Source organism: Engraulis encrasicolus, chromosome 17 (assembly GCF_034702125.1).
Source record: "Engraulis encrasicolus isolate BLACKSEA-1 chromosome 17, IST_EnEncr_1.0, whole genome shotgun sequence".
In the NCBI taxonomy this organism is placed as follows: Eukaryota; Metazoa; Chordata; class Actinopteri; order Clupeiformes; family Engraulidae; genus Engraulis; species Engraulis encrasicolus.
Window position 1 is genome coordinate 46,566,482 of NC_085873.1, and position 8,876 is coordinate 46,575,357.

The 8,876-nt window shown below is 41.1% G+C and overlaps 1 long non-coding RNA gene across 2 annotated transcripts in view; it reads left to right on the forward strand.

The window, feature by feature from the left end:
• The window catches only part of LOC134467528 (uncharacterized), a 5,725-nt gene extending 735 nt beyond the window's left edge, over positions 1–4,990 (forward strand). For both annotated transcript variants that reach the window (XR_010038607.1, XR_010038608.1), the window contains 3 exons: positions 318–404; positions 829–959; positions 4,876–4,990. This is a non-coding gene — a long non-coding RNA (uncharacterized LOC134467528). The remainder of the gene's footprint in view (positions 1–317; positions 405–828; positions 960–4,875) is intronic.
• The last annotated feature ends 3,886 nt before the right edge of the window (positions 4,991–8,876 follow it).

Consider the following 8,876-nt stretch of genomic DNA (forward strand, 5'->3'; position numbering starts at 1 on the left):
CTTTGCTTCTATTGAGCTGTATGGCAGGGTGTGTTTAGAATCGAACTAGCACATAAGCTGACTTGGAAAGAAACCTAACTGGAGTTAAAGACCATTTCTACTACCCGTTATCGATATGTATCTCACTGAATCTTTCTATGGTTACCTGGTCTTCTGTTTGTGATCATACAATTATTTTTATCAATACCTTGTCCACAGTAACCTCCATCAAGGCTTTCTCTCTTAGTACAGCGATGATATGTTTTTATTTAATTTTATTGCAGTACCACTGAAATAAATGCTTATGCGTAATGCTTATATTCGCTTTATTCTCTCAGATGTTGGTGTTGGGATAGCAGAACTTTCTGTGCTCTCACGGTCCGTGGCGGTGGTTCTGGCAGCAATTACCAGCTGAGTTCACACAGGTAGAGGACTACTCCTCCCCCATGCATGCACTCATAATTATTGTAATTATTATTTTGCAATTGTTGTGTCATACTCATTAAGCGGCTGATGCTTCAGTATAGTAAATAGACAGAAGTATGCCATCAAAGTTACATTTACAGTAAGACAAATGACCTAGTTTGTAGGTAATCAGGCTTATTGAAAGTTTTGAAATTAACCCACCAGGCAGCATATGCCAGTTATCATGAATCTGATCTTGTTGCCTGTTTCAAGTGGTCATATAACATTCCCCAATGATGAGCTTCACTCAGAGCGTAGGCCTACCTCTGGATGATGAGCTTCACTCAAAGCACATTTTGGGGCCTGTTGTTAACAAGGTAGTGAAGAAAAGAGTGGAAACCATATTGACACACAGTTCTGTTTATTTTATTTATTATATTGCAGTGTCGTGGAAGAATTGGCTGTGGACATGTGAGAACTGGACACGGGCAGACATATCAATGCCACGCCATCTGCATACCAGTGCCATCTTTTCTGTCCTCCAGCAACGTCATCATGGAATCTCATAAATATGGGTTTGTCCATTGAAAATAATCTGTCCTGGCTAGATCTCCCCTGGAACCTGCACACAAGCAGTACAGTATATACGCTATCATAACTCAGTCACATACATGCATTGTTGGCTGTTAACATTTTGCTTTTGCTATTGAGCTAACTTATGGCATGAATACAGTGCCATGAGAAAGTTTGGGCACCCTTTTGGAAAATCATTACATTGGTTTATTACTTGAACTTTTAAAGTAGCAACTTCATTCATATGTTGAACTGTAGATAAAGAGAAACATTTCAGCAGTGGAAAAAATGTCATAGGTGTTATAGAAAGAATTTTATGTGGATTTAAACAAAAATAGGTGTGTGCATAAATATGGGCACCCCAAAGAAGGTATACCATTAATATGAAGCAGAGCTCACCTTTGCAGCACAAACTGGTTTTAATTACTTTGGAATCCCTTCAGTCACCAATACAGACATGATTGGACATTAAAATGTTATTTATCATACAAAATAGCAGACGAGGCTTGTCCTAAATCCTGCCTGGGAGAGTGGAATATGGTGGGCTCTGTACAAACTGTAGTTTGTTGAAAAATAGTTAAAAGGGCATGGCTAAAGGATGCTTGGAATAGTAACAGGCACACTACAGAACATCTCCATAGAATTACAAGACCATAGCTGCTGATAGTGCAGACTTAGACATGGGTCCTCCCACGCATACTTTTCACAAGGCAAAAGCTCATTGGATGGGTGATGCATAAAAAGGCTTTCCTGTGTATCCATCAGAAATAAGTTGTTTAACTTATGCAGAAAGCTTATCTGGACAAGCTAAAAGCATTTTGGGAACTCATAGTGTGGTTAGATGAGACTGAGCTAGAGTTATTTGACCTTAACAATGGGAGGAGGACATGGCAGAAAATGCACCCATACAATCTATGACCTCTGGTCTAAAACACACCCTTCTATAGGTCTGTGTGGATAGTATACACACTGTAAAACTTATTACAGTTAAGGGCCTCACTAATTCTTTTCAAATAGCATATTTTTCAAAAGAATGTTCAAGTGTCAGTCACAAAATTAGAGCTGAGCAGAGTTTGGACTTTCCAGCAGGACAGTGTTTGCACTGCACTGATCAAAATTCAACAATTAGTTAATGCAAAACAACAAGTAAAATGCCTTAAAATGGTCATACCAATCTTGAGATATCACCATCATTGAAAAAGAACGAATTTATTTGAACCAGGATGTCTAAAGAAGACAGATGAGTAACCTGACTGAATTAGAGTGGTTCTGGATAGAATAATTGGCAACTATTCAGTAGCACCAGGTAGTTGGAACTTGTCTTCTTGTATAGCAAGTATCCAAGGGCAATTAGATCAGCAAAGGTGAGCTCTACTTCATATTAATGGTATACCTTCTTTGGGGTGCCCATATTTATGCACACGCATGTTTTTGATTAAATCCACATAAAATTCTTTCTATAACACCTATGACAATTCTTCCACTGCTGAAGTGTTTCTCTTTCCCTACAGTTTAACATATGTTAAAAGGAAGTTGCTACTGTAAAAGCTCAATGAGAAATAAACCGATGTAATGATTTTCCAAAAGGGTACCCAAACTTTCTCATGGCACTGTATGTGTAGTAAAAACGAGCTAGCACGCTAGCTGACTTGGACACAATCACACAAACCCAAACTAGAAAACGTCGGATTACGCTCTAGGGCAGGGGTGGGGAACCCATGTCTCGAGGGCCGTTTATGGCTCTTGAGGCCATCTTGTCTGGCCCCCGACAAATGTTTAATGTTATGCAGCTTCACATAAAATATTAAATATTTTCTAAAATAATCTTAGAAATTACATAAATACAATTAGGTTACATCCAGGGGACCTAGAGAAGGTGGGGTCTGTTTTAAAGGTGTTTGCCTTCAATATAGGCCTAAAGTGCAGGGGGAAATCCTGGTTTGTGTTCACAGTAAGGCCCTTGTAGGACGTTTATGGCTCTTGGAGGAATTTGAAGTGGCCCTTCGAATGAAAAAGGTTCCTCACCCCTGCTCTACTACACAAGGGGAAGGGTGAGATAGTAACAAAAGCGGGAATATGTCCTAACTACCGGGTAGTTTAGCAGTACAGGTATGCATGATTGCCCATCACTTGTAAAGACAGCTGTCTGCCTCCAAAGTAAGAATTCACACCTACAGCTTATAGGGACAAAGGGTGCTTACGCGGTCGTTAAGCCTCAATATGGCTGCTGATTTAGCATAGTATACAATCAGAAGTATGCCATCTTGCCATCACTTTTTGAACCTTTGACCTAGTAGTGCTCTTGATGAAGCATGGAGAAAGGGTTTTGATTTAACTACAATTATCTATAGAGCCACCCGTATGCCAGTTATCAGTTACAGTGGTGCTCATATGTTTACATACCCCAGCAGAATATACACTTTCTCTGCGATTTCTCACAAATTATGAAGGATTACAGAAAACCTTTTTTTTCACTCATTGCTAGTGACTGACTTACGATATGTATTATCAATCTTCTGTGTTTACTCTTTCAAAAGCATGATCACAACCCAAACTACCCAAATGACCCTGTTCAGAAGTTTACATACCCTAGTTTCTGATGCTGAATATGGCCCTGTTTAACGTCAGGGACCGCTCTAAATTGTTTGTGGTAGTTGTGGATAAGGCTCTTAATGTTCTCAGATGACAAAACAACACATTCTTCCTGGCAGAATGGTTGTTTCCTATAATAATTTTTGGGTGTCTTGCTGGAACCTCATATTTGAGGTTTCCCCTGAATGGCTCAATGATGTTGAGATCAGGAGAGTGAAACGGTCGCTCAAAAACTTCATTTTATTCTTTCTGAAGCTAATGACGGGTTGATTTGGCTTTCTGTGTTCAAATATTGTCATGTTGGCATGTCCAAACAATGGAACATGTGCAGTGTCAAGGCTGATGTGTGTCAAGTTTCCTCCAGTATTTTTCACAGAGAAAAGTATTCATCATTCTGCGAGTATGGACCAAAAGTATAGTGCATTAGTAACTCAAATGTCCCCATGACATCAGTGGTCCATGACCATGTTTCACAGAAGGTATGGTGTAACTTTCACCATAGGCTCCATTGACTCCATGACTGTTCTCCAAATGGTACTGTTAATAGTGGCTGAAAAAAGTTCTATATTGATCTAATTTTTCCAAATTACTTTGTCAGAGGCATTCTGATGCTTCTCACTATGCTATTTGGTGTATCATATGCAAAATAACATGTTTGCATTTGTGTAGTAATGGCTTTCTCCTGGCAACCCCCAACAGCCCATCTTTCCTCAAGTGCCTCTTTGCTGTACAGTTTAAAACATTTTTCATGTTGTCCTATATTTCACCTGAAGTTATTTTTTGGTTGTCTTATGCCTCCTGAACAATTTCCCTTGCAATGATCATTGCAGTGCAATGATTCCCTTGCCCAATGGCTTGATTCCAACCAAACCCCCTCATATTGCATTTCTGAATTGAAATTCCAACAGTGCCAACATGACAATATTTCGACACAGAAAGCCAAATCAACCCGTCATAAGCTTCAGAAAGAATAAAATGAAGTTTTTGAGCGACCGTTTCACTCGCCTGATCTCAACATCATTGAGCCTTTTGAAAGAGTAAACACAGAAGATTGATAATACATATCTTAAGCCAGTCACTAGCAATGAGTGAAAAAAAAGGTTTTCTGTAATCCTTCATAATTTGTGAGAAATCGCAGAGAAAGTGTATATTCTGCTGGGGTACATGTAAACATATGAGCACCACTGTGTCTTGATGCCTGTTTCAAATGATCATAACATTGCCCAATGATGAACTTCATTCAGAGCACACTTTGTCCTGTTATTAACATGGTAATGAAAAAAAGAGTGGCGACCATATTGACACAGTTCTGTTCATTTATTGCAGTGATATGGCAGCGGAGTGGACGTGTGGGATCTGGAGATGAGATCGCAATCTCCAACATCTCTAGCTACGTTTTCTGCTGAGAGAGAGAGAGAGATGGGCCAAACACATTTGAATTCCACGGTGGCTGAGGCCAAGGTCACAGTGGATAAAGTAGACCCCAGGACATGAAAATACAAGCACCAGAAGCTGCACATTGTAAACAGTAGCCAACTCATATTTTGGCAAGCTAATGGCATGCTCAGCCGTCACTTCCAGCGAGGGCACAGTGCAAAGTGACACTATGCACTAAAGACCTCAGTGCACTGTGTGCACTATGCACTGACTGTCAGTGCACTGACAAAAGTGCGCCATTTGAGACATAGCCCTTGAATCTGATTGCTACCCCCCCCCCCCCCCCCCCAACCTTCAACGCCGACTGATTGACTCTGATTGCTACCCCCACCCCCACCCCCATCCCCCGATCACATTGCAATGTACGTCTCTAATTGGCTTGTGCAAATATATGAGTTTTTAGACCTACGTCTTCTTGATGTTGTAACTTGTTATAATGTGGAGCGATAGGGATTTTTTCCCCCCGTCATCATCACCCCATGTATACTGTACTGTACTTTGTTTGGGATTAATAAAATAAGTCTACGTTTATTTATGCCCACAATGCAAACACAATGCCCCCAGAGGGTTAAGGTGGACCTTAACCCCTGGTGGCATTGTGTTTGATTTGTACATGTGTATGCTTGTAATAGGCCTAATGTACCTTGTATTAGTTATTGTTCAATTCGGCCAACTTCTCCACAGCTCCTGGTACATAGGTTTAGAAATGTGTTGCTTTGGTTGCACTTTTATTACATATTGTCTTTCTCTTGGTTCATAGTTTCTCAAGGTATGTTTCACAGTCCTTAATACATTCCCCCTGTGTCAGATGTGTTTTTTGTATTTTATTCATGTTTCCTGTTCCGAATGGACAATCTGTGATGATTGTTACATGAATTTCCCCCTCTTCATATGGTTATATGAAGCAGTGTTCAACCACCTGTTTTGTCAAATAAAGAGTTTGATGCCTATCTGTTTAATTTATTGTATTTTGTTGTTGTTCAAAATGCCCCCTCCATGAATACGAAACCATGCCAATGTTAGGATATATAACTATTAACCTAATTCTCCATGAAGTTCTCTTTTGAAAACACAGCATGATGTCTGTTTGGTTTTTACACTTATTCACGTGCATGTTATGAGAAACCATAGTCTGATTATTTAGCCTATCAATAACAAAGAACCTGTTTAGGCCTAAGCATCTAAACCGTCTCTGAAGCAACAGCTTTGACGTCATGTTTCAGGAAAGCAGTGGAAAAGCCTGCCCACAAAGAACTTGTTCTGCCTGCCCATTATCTGTGTCTATGTGCCTGCCCCCTACAAACCGGAAGTTGTGATCCAAGGGGGCGTTACAAATCTCAGGGCCCTTGTACTTAATGTTCTGTCTACCTGCAAGTCTTCAGTTTCAAAACGGACGACCGAGGACTGCTGGAGAAGACGAACAGCTAGAACTAAGAGAAAAACGGTGTGGAGTAGGTAAGTCGTGGTTTGCAGACATCTGGAATTACACGAACCACACCTTTGTTTTATTAGATTGTATTCTTTCGGTTGCGCGGTTTTGTTGATGTTGCGCGTTTTGCCTATTTCTAACACCATTGACGATTGCGCGAGTAACCTGGATTACACAATTAAACTTGTTTTCTTCTACTCTTCGCCTTGACATCAAAGGTAGCTATGCTGGTTGCAGTTAAATTTCTTCACTAGCTGCTAACTGGATAGCAACAACAATTGCGACAGGCATGGTCCTGTGGTGTTAATTTTGACGTGCAACTCCGTAAACATTTCCCACACTATTGCAATTTATTTACTTAAACCAGTGATTTTTATGTATTTGTAATCTCCCTGTCTCTCTCGCTCTCTATCACCCCTTCCCAGGGCTCCAGAGTGCGACCAATTTGGTCGCACATGCGCCCATTTTTTTCCATAGTGCGCCTAAAAAATATTTTTAGGCGCACCGGTGCGACCAGCCATCAGTATACAAAATTCATTTGCAATGCTAAACACCCGTTTTAATGGCCATAAAATTAAGTCATTTTGCAGTAGGCCTACTGTAACTGGCCCATCACACAATAAAACGTGTCAATGCGTCATTCAACTCCGCTGAACTATCTTTCTCCCCCTTCCTCTCGCTGACAGGCAGCCCGACGTTTCAGAATAAAATGTTCGACTTCGCTAAACTATCCGAGTTCACGTGTGCTCGCGAGTTTGTGTTCTCAACAGGGGAGTTTTGAAACGGACGAGAGAGTTACAATCACGGGGAAAAAACGAGATGGCTTGAGCATATATTAAACATCGGCCACTGATCACATTCACATAAACGCAGACGGGTGCGCGGATAATAATGGTCCGTTTCAGCCGCGTGCATAGCTGGTCATTCAACAGGTGACACACTGCCGGGACTTCTACGAGAGTTATTTGATAGCGACTCCAAACTGCATATCTGTCGGCAAGGCATCATTCATGCACATTGAGACAGCACGAGAGAGAGAGAGAGGGAGTGAGCGCACATAATAATTGTGCTGTCCTGTCGTAGTGCTAGCTAAGATACCACAATCATCAAGCAAAGGGAGAGCGCTCAAAAATGGGGAAATACAAAACCCAATTCACCTCGGATACCACTGTAAACACAATGGTCCGTTTCAACCGCCTGCAGAGCTGGCCAAACAACAGGTGACAGGCTAGTCTCTTGGGACTTCGGTGAGAGTTTTTTGAGAGCGACTCCAAACTGAATATCTGTCGGCAAGCCATCTTTCATGCACCTTGAGACAGCACGAGAGAGAGAGGTGGGAGAAGCGCACACGAAATTGTGCTCTCGTGTCTGTTAATAGCGCTTGCTAAGATACCACAATCATTCATCATAGCGCTTGCTAAGATACCCAATCATCATGCAGAGGGAGAGCGCTCAAAAATGGGGAAATACAAAACCCAATTCACCTGTAAATATAGGCTATTAGTGTCTAATGATTTTAAAAATCATGACATTTTTAACAGGGTCTGAAAAATATCTATCTATCCATCCATCTATCTATCCATCCATCCATCCATCCATATCTGTGCTTGTGTGTAGCCTTATTGCTGAAAATTAAAGCTTAGGCTAGCTGCCTACTTGTAGCCAGGATGTGGTAGGCCTAGTTATGAAGCCTACTGTCATGTCTTTTGAGGAGCACAATTGGAAGACTAGCCTCTAGCACATGGAAGGCTCCAGGTCTTTTAAAATAATAATAATAATTTCATTAATTATTATTATTATTATTATTATTATTATTATTATTATTATAAGGCCTATTGTTTTTTATTAGCCTATTATTGTTATTATTATTATTATTATTATTATTATTATTATTATTATAAAGCTGGGGTGCGTGTGTGTGTGTTGGGCGGGTGAACATTTGGGTGCACCTAAATTTTGTGCTGGTGCACCTAAAAAAATTTTTTAGGCGCACCAGTGCAACCAGTGCAAAAAGTTAGTCTGGAGCCCTGCCCCTTCCCTTTGGTCTTTCTGTTTTAGAGTAGGTGGAAATACTCGACGGGTCCAAGACCAAAATACACTTTTTCACAGCCCTCATTTTGACTTTTTCATTCTCTCCAGGACATCTTTCTCCGTCATACATCATGTCTCTTGACGAGCTGATGGATAAAGCGAAACAGCTTACAGAGGAGTTGGATCCAGAAGGCGACACCACCAAACAACCTGTAAGTAGGGGGGGATTAAGTAAAGCCTGGCTCAAACTACACGACTATCGCGCTGCTGCGAGCAGCGACAAGATTGACAGTTGCGATTCTCTTCTAGTGTGCGGTGCACCCCGACGCCAAAATCGGACACACAATCGCTAGTCGTGTAGTTTGAGCCTGGCTTAAGGGTTAGCGTTCGGCGAGAAGGTCGCTACCGTGGAATAGCAGCACGACAAGAG